This window comes from Cotesia glomerata, linkage group LG4 (genome assembly GCF_020080835.1).
Source record: "Cotesia glomerata isolate CgM1 linkage group LG4, MPM_Cglom_v2.3, whole genome shotgun sequence".
Lineage (NCBI taxonomy): Eukaryota > Metazoa > Arthropoda > Insecta > Hymenoptera > Braconidae > Cotesia > Cotesia glomerata.
In genome coordinates, this window is record NC_058161.1 from 13,366,446 (window position 1) to 13,380,980 (window position 14,535).

A 14,535-nucleotide genomic window follows, 5' to 3' on the forward strand; every position below is an offset into this window, starting at 1 on the left:
CGGAGATGTTTGGAGCATGTGCGAGAGGGTAGGTAGGTGGGAATTTAGGAGATTTTAGAGAAAGCTTCGGTTAATTTGCAGTATTTTGTTAAATATTGAAGATTTTTAAGATATAAGCTCATTATGATGGTACATAAATCAGGAGCTTTTGTTTGAGTACCCACATGCATTTTTGATATATTTTTTGTATATTCATATATATATATATATATATATATATATATATATATATATATATATATATATATATATATATATATATATATATATATATATATTGATGTGGGTACTCAAATTAAAGGTATTGATGAGTGTAATGTCGGAGTGAGCTTATATCTTTAAAAATATCAATATTCCACAAGATACAAGGGCATTTCTTAATTAATGAAAATTAATTTATATATTTAATAATTTTAAAAAATTTATAACAAACAAATAATGGCAAAAAAAAAACTTCAAAACTAACAAATGCAATTTTAAAAACAAAAATTTTTTTTTTATTTAATAACATATTAAATTTTGATATATTTCTCATATTTACATACATATATATATATATATATATATATATATATATATATATATATATATATATATATATATATATATATATATATTTTAAAGATATAAGCTCATCTTGATGATATACTCATCAAGAGCTTTCATTTGAGTACCCACATGCATTTTTGATATATTTTTCATATATACATATATATATAAATATATGAAATATATGAAAAATTGATGTGGGTACTCAAATGAAAGGTCTCGATAAGTATAACATCGTGATGAGCTTATATCTTTAAAAATGGCAATAATTCACAGGATACAAGGTAATTTCTTAATTATGTATCTAGAGATATAAAGATTTCATCATATGACTATCCTGGATACAAAATTTCTCGTATTCTCTTAATAATATAGATTATTTAAAGATATTTTTTATATTTTACCTTTCAGTGTTTACGTACTTTTAATCTTTGGACGATTTCAATAAAAATTGTTATTGTTGCACACATAAATCTCTTTAGGATAAAAAAAGCTTTGATTGAAAATAAATATTTTGATCTATTTTATAACGTGTATTACAGATATGAACAAAATATTAAAACATAATTGTACACTCGTGAATATTGGTGAAAATATATATGACCCAAGAAATAAAAAATGAAAATAAAAATATTCTAGTGGACTATGGAATTTTTAATTTTATTATACATGCGACATTTTTCAGATTGATAAAATTAAGACGGAATGCCGTAAGGATTTTAAAAAACAAATTTATAATTAAATAAATGAAGAATTTTTATGAAATTCCGAGGGAAAAATATTTTATAGAGAGAGTAAAATGTTTTATTTATTACTAGTGAAAAATTTAACGATTTTTATATAAATATAAATTTTTATAAATAGATATGCAACTCTTTGAATATCAAATTTATAAAAATATTAGTAATTAAGGTAAAATACCCAGTAGTTGAACAGGTTTCAAAGTAAAACGTATTTGACGCTACTTTTAATATATAAAGATGTAATTATTAGTTCAAATTAGTGATTTTCAAGAAAATAAAGTAAAAGCCCCAATTATTGACACTATAAGAGCCAAAGTTATGATTTAATTTTTTTTAACCAATCAAATATCAATATCGTTGAATTTTGTTTGTGGTAATGTCTCAAGTAATGTTTTAACTAATCAATTTTTTTTTTTAAAATGATAATCACTGATATTTACTAATTTATTTTAAATAATCAAACAGAGTATTGGGATACACCAATTATTGACAGGTTAAAAAACTGATTGATCTAATTATTGACATACCTTAGCCCCAATTATTGACACCTATACTGCTTATGCCTAGAATCATCAGCTTATTCTTATTTATCGAAACTTATTATTAAGTGATCAATATTATTAAATTTTATTAATAATAATTTCCATAAATGATTAATTACTATTAAAAATATAAAAATTAATTTAAAAATAATTTATTTAATCAAAAGAGTTCAAACTCTTACAGTTAATTTTTTAGATTAAAGTAAAAAAAAGGCGCGATAGCGCTGTCGACTGGCTGTCAATATGAGATTCAACTTAAAAATTATCAACTAGTTATTGACACCCATTATTTAAATATTATAAAGGAAACAATTAATTTCGATTATTCAATTTTATAAATTTTTTATATATTGTTAATTAAAAAAAAAAAAAGATCATATAATTAGATGAAGAAATTAATTTAAACTCGGCATTTAAAAAAATAGCTTTTCTAACCAAAGTTGTTAAGGAAGACGCTCGTAAGCTGGTTTGATGAACTGGTGCTCTTTTTTTTAATAATTAACATTTAATATTTTGAACTGAGTAATTTTTTTCAATTTTTTAATTAGTTAGAATTTAATAAGAATTTATATGATAGTTATTCTTATTACAGATAATTAAATATATTTAAAAATAGTTTAGGGTGTCAATATTTAGACCCCTGTCAATAATTGAGGCTTTTACCTTATACATAATTTTGAATTTATTAACAAAATAACAAAGATAATTGAATATTTATATTTTGACAACGTTTTTAAGATAGACTATCAACGGAGTAGTAGTTAAACGTCTTTGTACAGTTGTATCGTAGTGAATTTTAATAAAAATTCAATTTAAAAAAAAAAATACGTAAACTAGGCTACTGATATTAAATACGGACCCAGTTAATCGAATTCTTAAACTAATAAAAAAGGTCCGGTCTTGAAATAACAATTTGTCCGGGGGTAATCGTTGTTACATCCAAAATGGAGTGACATCCGGACATCTACGTAAAATTTTTTTCAAAACGTTTTTTTTTTTTCATAATAGCAACATGAAATGATTTTAGAAAGTAAAAGATGGTTTAATTTAAGTGTTTTCTCGGTGTACATCTACTTATATTATTTTATAAGTGTAATATGGTTGTGATAGAGGCATTTAAAGATCACAAAATTCCTTGAGCTTGACGAGTTGAGTACAAAGCACAACCTCAGGCGCTTCGCGCAATGAGGCATGCAATTAAGTTAAAGTACCTAGTAGTTGAACCGGTTTCAAAGTAAAACGTATTTGACTCCACTTTTAATATATAAAAATGTAATTATTAGTTTAAATTAGTGATTTTCATGAAAATATCAACAGTTTTGAATTGATTAGCAAAATAACAAAGATAGAATATTTATATTCTGACAACGTTTTTAAGATAGACTATCAAAGGAGTAGTAGTTAAACAATAAATTCTGACAAGCCTTAGTAGTTTAACACTCCCAAAGCAGTTGTTGAACTAATAAAATATATGCCAATAGGCACACCAAAAATTTTCAACGATTTATTGAAATATCTAAAGAATTATAACATATTATTGATTAATATTAACAATAACACTATCAATATTTAATATGTTCATTTAAAAATGATAAATATTTGTATTTAATTTTTTAATTACATTTTTTATGAATGACAAAGCAAATTTTCAATTATAAATCAAAAAAACTCTATTCAAAACGTTCAATAATTTTTAACTACACTAATTTTTAGCTATAAAACTTATTTAATTTGCAGTAATTAATACAAATGACAATTCTGATCACTAGTCTATAAGCCTATTAGAGATTAGAGTGCTGTTAAAATTATACGGCCCCAGCTTGTTCAGGTTATGGGTACCGCTTTTTAAATTTCGAGGTATAGTTACACGCTAAAATTTAATATAAAAATTATAGTTTATGTCTTTGCAAAAAATATGTATTATTTCGAAATGACTATTTCATTGAGCGGTACAATTTTTTTTTACTTAAAATGATATACCGCTTTTTTTGCTGATTGCTCGGTTAACGGTTTAGTACCTTTTTTATGAAAAAAATAGCATCTATCTTATATATATATATACTAGCTGTTACCCGCCCGCTTCGCTGGGCGCTTTATAGAATTGCATTTTTAGATCTAGACTTGAAATTTAATTAGAGTATTGTTTTGATTTGTACAGATTCCAAATGAGTATTGAAATTTTAGTTAAAGTCACTGCAAGTCTCATAAGTAAAGTTTAAATCTGTCTAGCTTCAATTGCAAAGAATTTTTTTGTTATTTAAAATTTTCTCAGTGACATCAATATTTTATAGAAAATAAATTTAGCATGTTTTTTACGAATTCTATTTAAATAAGTAGCCAAATTTATTTTTCACATACCCAGTGTTTGGAAAATGCATTCATTTTAATCAGATACATTCCCGCGATCCCGCAATAAGAACAATTTATAAGTTATGTAATCAGCAAAAATAATATGTATATAAAATTCTTAATCCGTTGACCGAATTACTACATGTAATGTTAAGTTTTGGAAACCTAGCAATTACTTTTTTCCCGCTGCTAAAGAGACGTTTACTGTAAGGAAATTTTTAGTAAATGTTATTAAATCTCAATAGATATGGTTGAAGTTTCATGTTTCAAAAAGTTCTAGTTTATAAACAACAACATTTTCAGTAGATTTCATAGATATCTAACTATTTTATTTCATGAAACCAATTAATTTTCAGATAATTATCATAACCAAACATACGACCAGCATATAAACATAAATTTTCGACACTTAGTTCACCAAAAATAATAAGCTTCTTTTTCTTAAACTTTTTTTAAATGACGTTAAATCAATCAAATATCAAGGTTATGTAATAAAAACAAAAGAAAATCGTATTAAAAACAAATGAATAAAAAATGAGAGTCTTTTGTTTTTCTTAGCGGGAAAAAATGTATGTAAAAGTAAATCGTGAAAAAAATGACAAATGGTTGATGAAATCCAAAAAATAAGTAGCCCATAACCATCTACGGAAAATTCTGCGTCGAATGGTAGCAGTCCCATCCCGATAGCTTCGGTAGTTTTGACGTCAACTTTAGTCAAAGAAACCCTATTTCGCTTATATATATTACACTCACGCATCCGCCCACGCATCTGCCCACGCATCCGCCCACGCGTTGGTAGATGGAACTAAATTCTCAAAAAAAAAAAAAAAAAAAAAAAAAAACCCTTTATGCCGATAAAAAAAAAAATGAGTTAAAGAAAAATGCTCGTCTTTTGTTTTTATGGGCGGGAAAAATGTTTATCTAAGTTAAATAGAAATAAAATGGTGAAGGATTGATGGAATTCGAAAAATAAGTAGCCTATAACCATCTACAATTCATTCCGCGTCGAATGGTCCTAGTCCCATGTCAATATGTTCAGTAGTTTTTGCGTGATTGACGGTCTACGAAACCCACTTTCCCTATATATATATTTATATATAAAAAGTATATAAAAAATGCATGTGGGTACTCAAATGAAAGCTCTTGATGAATGTAACATCAAAATGATCGTATATCTTTAGAATATATACATTATATACATATATATATATATATATATATATATATATATATATATATATATATATATATATGTACATATGAAAAATATATCAAAATTTAATATGTTATTAAATTAAAAAAAAAAAAAATTATTTTTAATAAAATTGCATTTTTTCATTTTTTTTAAATTTTTTTTGCCATCATTTATTTGTTACAAATTTTTTAAAATTATTAAATACATGCTAACTTGATTTTTATTAGTTAAAAAATGACCTTGTATTTTGTAAACTATTGACATTTTTAGAGATATAAGCTCATCTTGACATTGCACTCATCGAGACCTTTAATTTGATTACCCACATCAATTTTTTATATATTTCATATTTTTATTTATATTATATGGGTGATTCTCTGTAAGGATGTTTTTTGCTGTCCCAGGCATATTTTTCTTAGAAAAATTGCTATTTTGTTACTAAAAAATTGAATTTTTTTTTTTTAATTTTTTTTCTCGTTACGGTATAATTTTATGAACCAAAAAAAAAAATAAGTTTCTGAAAGTTTCAGTTCAAAATTTAAATTTTGAAAGGTCGCTCATAATTTTTGTTTTTTCTTTAATTAGTCATATCGCCGAATTTAAGTGTTGGGAGTGGTACGTTGGGGTCTTTTTGATTTGAAAAAATCTTAACCTACGCGGCAAGGTCAAATCTCAACCAAGCTGGTTTCTAAGACCAGCTTGGGATTCGAACCCACGCCTGGCAGTAGATTAAATAAAATTATTAAATTAAAAAAAAATTATATTTTCTATGTTGTGCTTGATTTTTAGTTCACCTCGTGATGTATTTTTATCGATTATTGTACTAAATAAAAAAAAAAATGCATGGAATTTTAATTTGAATAGTAAAAAGTCGCTCGAAAAAATCTAAACTAATGCACTAATAAATTGAAAAAAATTATGAGCGACCTTTCAAAATTCAAATTTTGAACTGAAATTTTCAGAAACTTATTTTTTTTTTAGTCTATAAAATTATACCGTAACGAGAAAAAAAATAAAAAAAGAAAAAATTCGATTTTTGACGATTTTTGAAATTAAAAAAAATTTGGAGCGACATCTTAAAAATTTTTATTTAAGCTGTCCTTTGGAGAAAGCTCTTAAAACATCAAAAACTAACATTTTTTCACTCGAGACTCAAAAAAAAAAATAGTCGGTTTTTTTGCGCCACCCTAATATGTATATATCAAAAATATATGAAAAATTGATGTGGGTACTCAAATGAAAGCTCTTGATGAGTTTAACATCAAGATGAGCTTATATCCTGTTAAAGATATTACAATTATCCGTAACTTTTAAAAAATTTTCCTATTTAATATTTAATTTCCTAATTTTTTATATCTATTAATGGAATCTATCTTTAATTTCGACTGCTAAATAACTTTTTTCTTGGTTTTCAATTTATTATTGTTTCACTAAAATTTTGTATAACGATCAATTATATTCCAGTAAACAAAAAATGATTATTTCATCTATTCAATTACCTCTAATTATCCTATGCTAAACAATTTTACATTGTTTCCATTGAATGTTGAATCAATCCCTCAGGCATTCAGTAATCACAGATCACGGTATTATAATATTCGAAACATTTAATATTTCATATTAAATTATTATTCAATAAATTAAAAAATTTTAATTAAGGTCAAATAATTACTCATTAATAAATTACTGTAAATTTAGTTCTGATTTTCAATAAATTAATTAACTTTTTTTTTTTCATCATTAATTATTGTAAAATAAAATGAATTAATTTTAAACAAAATTAATTAAATATTCTTTTTAGTTATTTATTATTTCAATAATTCAATATCTGATTTATTTAATTGTTATTCATAATATTTTAGTGAAATGTCGAGCATTGATTATTAATTTATGCACTAATTGGTAAAGCTCTATTGCGTATGCTTTTAATAATAATAATTGATATTTTAACAATGACTTTTGATAAAATAACTATTCAATAATTACCAAATAAATCATATAATTGTACGCTTTATATAATTGTTTCTGTGCTTTTTTATTTATCAATTATAATTATGTGTCTGAAACCTATACTAAGGTCCCTCGCGGTTTTTGAAATACCGTAAATTTTCGGTATTCATGCGTTTACCATAAATTTACCGTCATAATTCTGAAATAATACGGTATCTCTGTGGTCATCTTCGGCGCATAACTAAATAATCCGGGTTCGAATCCCGGTCTGGACAAAAAAAAATGATAATAATATTAACAATAGAGAAATTAATTTATCAACCTCTTAAAAATTATTCATGATAGTTTATAATATTATAAAAAAAAAAAAAAGGTGTGTGTGCGATTCACACACGATAGAAGTGAAACTTCAGTGAATCGACAAAAGAATGAGATGAATATTTATAACAAGGGTAGGATAATTACAAAGTTTAATTGTTCAAAAATGAAAGTATTTTGATTAATTTTAAAAGATATTTTATATTTTATTTAACATATGTTACATAATCTATTACTCAAGTTCCATATTTTCAGTTTCAACAAATGATACAAGAGGCTTATGATAACTAAAATACGATACAAATATTTTAGTTTCAATTTGGTTGATATATCTTTGGAACACTGCATCTATTACCGTTTTTGATCTTGTAGTTGATTGAGTGCGATTGTTACACATTTTTAAATAAAATGTTGTATCGAGAAACTCAATCAAAGGAAGCGCTGTATCTGATGCAAAATTTATGTTAAAATCCCCACTTAAAATCATCGGAATTTTATCATAATTTTTTCATTTTAATTTCCGTTTTTTTGCGTCGATATTGACGACACATTTCGGCATTAGTTTTCGGCATTTTATAAAATTTATTATTTAGTACAAGATATAAAAATACTCACAAACAGTTAAATAATAACACACCACGCTATCTTACTAAAACGCTGTAATACGCAGCCGCATACAGTGTACAGTAAGCTCACGTAGTTTTCACATGCACTACACACGTTAAATGCTCAAATACAAGCACGTATTAAACAGTGTGCAATATACATACACACTGACATCTGCTCTCTCGCTCTGGCTCACAAATTACAGGCGACTATGCTTAGAAGATGGGAGTGGGGACGCTACGAAGTATGGCACAAAGAGGAGAGACCGATAATATACAAATTGTATGTATATTTCTGTCTCATTCTTTCCCCTGGCTTCATCCTACACATTTTTGTATTTGTGTCTCTTACCTGTCGTTTTTTCGTTGCATCCGGTTTGAAATCACAACGATTCTAAAGAAGTTTCACTTCAAAAATTTTAAGCTATTGAAAAATAGTAGTAAAGCAGGATATTTTTGGTATTTTGCCGGTAATAGAAAGTAGGGATCTTCTTTTCCGGTTTTTTGCTGCAATAGTGACGCAGATACACAGTAAATATGCGGTACATTTACGGTTTAAATGCTGTTAATATACCGTAATTTTAGGTAGATTTCGTAGAAATCTATCTATTGCATTGGTCCTTGTGTCGGAATTCACACGGAATTTTGTCATTTTATCTCTTATGTAGTCGAGTAAAGCTCAAAATTAGCATTGGTTCAAAAGTTTATATATTTATGTATATATATGTAATATAACGTGGCTTGTGGACACGATAGCGTCTACAATTCTTAACGGATTTAGATGAAACTCGGTACACATATTCTTTGAGTAATTACCTTGAACAAGTTCGAAGACGAGCACAATCGATTAAATAGTTTAGAAATGGCGGCCTTTTAAAATTTTCAAAATAGTGAAAATCACGTTTTTGGACACTTCATTGATGTATAACTTCTGATTGAACAGAGATAGCTAATTTTTGAAAAATGCATGTGATAGCTCATAAAATTATCTTTAACATTGACATTTTGACCATTTTTAGTTATTTTATCAAAGTTAAGAGTGCAACTGAACCATTTTCAGGCAATGTGTAGTACAACCGACTTATGAATGTTATTCTATCGAGAATTCTTAAGAGATCCTAACGAAATTTAGTATATAGATCCCTTGGATGATTAGCTTGCATGAGCCCTAAAATGAGCGAAATTCGTCGATAAGTTTAGAAATGGTAGCACCTCAAAATTATCAAAATAGTGATAATCACGTTTTCGGTGACTTCATTGTTGTATAACTTTCGATTGAAAAGAGATTACTAATTTTTGATAAATTCATGTGAAAGCTCATAAAATCGCCTTCAATTTGACGTTTATAACATTGACATTTTGATCATTTTTAGTTATTTTTTCAAATTTAAGAGTGCAATTGAACCATTTTTAGGCAATGTGTAGTACAACCGACTTATGTACGTCATTTTATCAAGAATTTCATACAGTGAAATCTACCTTCCATTTCGGGTGTGGCCGAATGGTGTTTTTTCTATTGTATTGTCGTAAATATTCTGAATTTATTTCGTAATTTTTTCGTAATAATTCGACAAAAAAAACTCGCTAAAATAACTGAAGTATTACGGTAAAAATACAGCATTTATCTATATATATATAGGAGACTTTCTATAGATATAGATAGTCACTCATCACGATATCTCTGGAACTATAAGACCTAGAGACTTGAAATTTGGCAGGAATATTCCTTTTGCCAAGTAGAGGTCAGCTAAGAACGGATTTCACGAAATTCCACCCACAAGGGGGGTTGCGGGGTGTTCACGAAAAAAAATTCATATTTTTCAATTATGGCTTTTAATAGTTCAAAACTTGGTCAGAATGTTTCAAATTACATTTAGAAATTTTTTAAAAACGAATTCTGTGACATTCCACCCCCCTGGCGTGCCCGTGCGTGGGCGTCAAATTAAGAAAAAATTCGTAAATTTCAATCTATAGCTATTAATACTTTGAAACATGGCCAGAATGCTTTTTTGGCGTTTTTGAGCTGTTAAGAATAAATTTCATTAAATTCTACCCCCACATGTCCGTGCGTGGGCGTAAAATTAAAAGAAATTGTACCTTTTAATCTATAGCAGCTAAAGGATTGAAACTTGGGCAGATTGATTTTTTTGGAGTTTTTGAGCTGTAAAGAATGAATTTTATGAAATGCCACCCTCACAAATCCTTGCGTGGGCGTTAATTAAAAAATTATAAAATTCAATTCCTAAAGGATAATAAGAAGGCATTAAATATAAAAAAAATTAAAAATTTTTATATAAGGTAAAAGCCCTAATAGATGATCATGTACCATTATATTGTACGCCACGCGAAGCGGGCGGGTAACGGCTAGCATCGTATAAATACCAAATCTTTACAGCATTTTCAAAACCGTGAGGGGTAAAAGCCCCAATTATTGACAGGGGTCTAAATATTGACACCTTAAATTATTTTTAAATATATTTAATTATCTGTAATAAGAATAACTATCATATAAATTCTTATTAAATTCTAACTAATTAAAAAATTGAAAAAAATTACTCAGTTCAAAATATTAAATGTTAATTATTAAAAAAAATTGGGAAAACGGTTGACCCTGAAGGCCATCCCTGCAACTTCTCGCTAATTCCATACTTAGGCGCTTAAAATTGCACCAATGATGTTTTTGAGCTCTTCGAGCTTAAAAATACAATTTATGGGTTATTTTGAGCTCTCCGAGCTCAAAGAGATTGCTTTCCTATGCTTTTGAGCTCTTCGAGCTCAAAAGTCTGATAGAGATTTGATAAGACACTATTTTTTGAATTTTTAAACCGCAATAACTTTTGAATGAATAAACCGATTTTCACGCGGTTGGCAATATTCGACGCAGTTTTTCAAGCCTCACAAAGAATCTCAAATTTTGAATTGATCGCGCGAGAAATTTCGGAGTTATTCCGAAAAAACACTTTTTTCGGTTTTCTTTCGTTCACGATATCTCTCGAACGAATCAACCGATTTTGACCGGACTGGTGGCGATCGACGTGGTTTTTTGAGGTTAAGAGCTGATTAGTTTTTGGAATTGAACCATAAAGCCGTTTAAAAGTTATTCCAAAAACACCACATTTGAAAAAAAATTTTTTTTCAATTTTTTGAAGATTTCTCAAAATCTATTGATCTGAATCGGTCCAAATAGTTTTCAAAATCTAAGTTTGGTCAAGCCCTTTCGAATGGCACCAACCACGATGAAATCGGTCAAGCCGTTCAAAAGTTATAAGCGGTTCACATACTTTCACACACACACACACACACACCGTGACAACCTCACGGGGATAGTCAGGGAAGCTTCCTGTGACCTTCAAACGTCGAGATCTGATGAAAACTCGATTTTTGCAAAACGGGGTGAAAACAATAACTTCCCGATTTTTGAAAATCTTCGATTTTCTTAGCGGGAAGTTAAAAATAGCACCAGTTTATTAAACTAGCTTACGAGCGTCTTTCTTAACAACTTTGGTTAGAAAAGCTATTTTTTTAAATTAATTTCTTCATCTAATTATATGATCTTTTTTTTTTTTAATTAACAATATATAAGAAATTAATAAAATTGAACAATCGAAATTAATTGTTTCCTTAATAATATTTAAATAATGGGTGTCAATAACTAGTTGATAATTTTTAAGTTGAATCTCATATTGACAGCCAGTCGACAGCGCTATCGCGCCTTTTTTTTTACTTTAATCTAAAAAATTAACTGTGATAGTTTGAACTCTTTTGATTAAATAAATTATTTTAAAATTAATTTTTATATTTTTAATAGTAATAAATCATTTATGGAAATAATTATTAATAAACTTTAATAATATTGATTACTTAATAATAAGTTTCGATAAATAAGAATAAGCTGATGATTCTAGGCATAAGCAGTATAGGTGTCAATAATTGGGACTAAGGTATGTCAATAATTAGATCAATCAGTTTTTTAACCTGTCAATAATTGGTGTATCCGAATACTCTATTTAATTATTTAAAATTAATTAGTAAATATCAGTGATTATCATTTTAAAAAAAGAAATTAATTAGTTAAAACATTACTTGAGACATCACCACAAACAAAATTCAACGATATTGATATTAGATTGCTTAAAAAAAATCAAATCATAACTTTTTTCTTATAGCGTTAATAATTGGGGCTTTTACCTTGCTATAAGATAAATTTGACTTGATAATAATAATTTAACATTTAACTTTATAATATTAAATTAAAAATTCTGTATATTAAAACATCAGTATTTCAATTATTAACCCTTAAAAAACCCTAATGTAAAAATATTTCTACTTTGATAAAATTAATTGCTATTTTTATTTGTTAAACCCAAATATAGAAACGTAAAAGCTTTACGAATAATTGATATATTATACCCTTTTAAGTGAATTTTATGATCCATTTTGTTTATACAATTGTTTTCATCCATACATTTTTTTAAACACTTTTCAGAAAAACAAACACTGCACTGGATAATTACAGAATAAAGTAAATATTGTCTGCATCCGGATTTCATTGCTTCTGACAGATTTTTTTTTATTAAAAAATATTGGCGGAATTTATAACTGTGAAGGAATATAATGAATTATTATTTACAAAAAAAATATATTTTTATAGTGAGTGTGTTTAACTAGCGCTTAAACATCAAGATTTCAACGTTTTATCCCATTGAATCGGATCTTATAGTAAAAATGAGTGATATAAAAAGCAGGTCAGAAAGAAAAATAATTTTTGAACTTGTTAAAATTTTTTTAAAATCGATTAATTGGTATTTTAACATAAATTTAATATTCTGCTTTAACAACACTAGTTCTTAGATATTCTGTTCCTGGAACTATTGTTCTTAGAACTATTGTTCCTAGAATTTCTGTTCCTAGAACCATTGCTTTAAGAATTATTATTCCTGGAACTTCTGTTCTTAGATTTATTGTTCCTGGAACCATTGTTCTTAGAAATATTATCCCTGAAACTTCTGTTCCTAGAACCATTGTTCCTGGAACTTCTGTTCTTAGAACTGTTGTTCCTAGAACGCCTGTTCCTGGAACCATTGTTTTATGAACTGATGTTCCTACAACCATTGTTTTAAAAATTATTGTTCCTGGAATTGCTGTTCCTAGAACCATTGTTTTAAGAACTATTGTTCCCATCGATGCTGTTCTTGGAACCATTGTTTTATGAACTGCTTTTCTTAAAACAATTGTTCTCAGAACTATTGTCCTTGAAACTTCTGTTCCTAGAACCATTGTTTTAAGAATTATTGTTCCTGGAATTGCTGTTCCCAGAACCATTGTTTTAAGAGCTATTGTCCTTAGAACTGCTGTTCTTGGAACAATCGTTCCGGGAACTGCTGTTGTTAGAACTATTGTTTCTGGAACTACTGTTCTTGGAACGATTGTTCCCGGAACTTCTGTTCCTGGAACCATTCTTCTTAGAACTATTGTCCCTGAAACTTCTGTTCCTAAAACCATTGTTTCTATAACTTCTGTTCCTAGAATCGTGGTTTTGAAAACTATCGTTCCTAGAACTGCTGTTTCTAGAACTATTGTTCTAAGAACTTCTGTTCCTGGAACTTCCGTTCAGAGAAAAGTTACCTACTTATAACTAAGCACAAGAATTAACTTTTTTTTAAAGATGACCAAATCTATTCAAATTTAAATTATCTTATTATTATAAGTATATTCTTAAATTGTTCTTATAGTATCCAGTGTATTATTTTTTTTTTCACCGACATAAAATAATCAATAAATTGAAAATAGTAATAAAAACTTTTATATAAGGTAAAAGTCCCAATAATTGAAACTATAAAAGACAAAGTTATGATTTTATTTTTTTTAAGCAATCAAATATCAATATCGTTGAATTTTGTTTGTGGTAATGTCTCAAGTAATGTTTTAACTAATCAATTTCTTTTTTTAAAATGATAATCACTGATATTTACTAATTTATTTTGAATAATTAAATAGAGTATTCGGATACACCAATTATTGACAGGTTATAAAACTGATTGATCTAATTATTGACATACGCTAGCCCCAATTATTGACACCTATACTTCTTATGCCTAGAATTATCAGCTTATTCTTATTTATCGAAACTTATTATCAAGTAATCAATATTATTAAAGTTTATTAATAATAATTTCCATAAATGATTAATTACTATTAAAAATATAAAAATTAATTTAAAAATAATTTATTGAATCAAAAGAGTTCAAACTCTTACAGTTAATTTTTTAGATTAAAGTAAAAAA